The sequence below is a fragment of the Mastomys coucha genome, unplaced genomic scaffold (assembly GCF_008632895.1).
Source record: "Mastomys coucha isolate ucsf_1 unplaced genomic scaffold, UCSF_Mcou_1 pScaffold14, whole genome shotgun sequence".
In the NCBI taxonomy this organism is placed as follows: domain Eukaryota; kingdom Metazoa; phylum Chordata; class Mammalia; order Rodentia; family Muridae; genus Mastomys; species Mastomys coucha.
The window spans coordinates 135,610,393-135,612,077 of record NW_022196896.1 but is presented as its reverse complement, the minus strand read 5'-3'; positions in this window follow the sequence as shown (position 1 = coordinate 135,612,077).

The window sequence follows — 1,685 nt, the reverse complement described above, 5'->3', positions numbered from 1 at the left end:
TACCTGCAGACAAGAAGCTGGTCTTCTTGTGTGTGTAAGACTCCCATATCTAGCATAGCTCTTGACATATAATGAGCATTTTATAAGGAAGCCAGGACTATTAAAAAGATGAAAAACAAGAACTATGGGGCAGCCAGGCACAGGATAGAGAGAAGAGATCAGAACAGTTTTCAATTCCATCTACCCTGTGTTTGTCTCTAGTGCTGGTGATGCAGCCAGCTAAACCACCATGCCCTGAGCCTACAAGAGTCAGGTTCATGGAGACAGAAAGCAGAATGGCAGGTGCCAGGGGCTGGGGTGGTGTGTTTAATGGCTATGAAACGTTTGGTGGGGGAGGTGAAGAGTTCTAGAGGTGAGCAAGACTGGCGTATTCTATGCCATAAATGGTTAATGGGGGAGGGGGCAGGTAGTGTGTGTGTATATGTGTGTGTGGGGGGGGGTCTCTTGCTGACTCAAAACAGCTCTGCATAACCAGTTCACCACCTATCCATCCTGGATGCTGAGCGCCCCACCTTTCCAACAGATAGACTTGCCTCTAGTGGATCAGAGAGAGGCAAGAAGAGGCAACAACTCCAGAAGAAACAACTGCTGCTCTGTGTGAGCAGCAGGGATGGACCCTGGTTCCTGCGGTTCTCATTGACCTGCATGCATTACTTTATCTGTAGTCATCCACTCAGCAATACTACTGTGCACACTGTGTGTATTTCTCCCTGTGCTTTGTTGCATAGTCTAAGTGCTAAGCATGTTTCCAGGACTTGTGGGGAGAGGAGGCAGCAGGTACCTCATCATTTCCATTGCCCCGTGTGTGTTGTTCTGCAAGGACTTTTAGCCTTTCTGGCTCTTGTGTTTTCATAGGACCCTGGATTAGGAGAGCCAAGAGTAACTCTCCTTCCTAGGTCCTCGTCAGGCTCACCTGGGGAGATTTAAAAAGCATGCTCAGGATCAGGCTGTATTCTAGATCAATTACCTCAGAATCTTTGGCATGGGACATGGATGCTTTTTTTAAAGCTCCAAGATGATTCCAATGCACAACGTAAGAGGAAAAACCAACTCACCTCTTTTAGTTATAAAATCACAAAAGCCTCTTTTGTGATTTTCTGTTTAGCCTGAACTAAAAAGAAAACTATAAATACCTGTACATAAAAAAGTATTCCTTTTCAATTATTTGCCCAGGAAGTATTTTTCCAGATGGGTACTACGAATTTTAAGGTATGATTTATGGGCCTGCCATGTGGAAAACAGGTCGATCTATAGTGCCAGAAACCAAATGTATTATATTATTCCTCAGTACTCCATTAATACCACAATGTTTTCCAGTGTAGTGACTCATGCTTGTAATAGCTGGTGGCGGCAGGAGGATCATGAGTTCAAAGCCAGCCTATCTCAGAAACAAAAACAAAAGAGAAACATTAGAATGTTTGGATTATTTTGTTAAAACATTTAATTAATGTCAGAAATATTTATTTTTAAATGCATTATAAATTTCTTTGTTGGTCTAGACATTTTTAAACTTAATTATTTGGTTTTCCTCTTGGGTAAACTATCTTTTAGCTCTGACATAAAATATATGAGATATATCAATCTATAAGTAGATTTTTCTTTATATCCCTGTTAAGCTGTTATAAACATCCAACATTACTAAAGACTCCAGTAATGTGTTTCAAGAAATATTAAAAAAAAAAAAA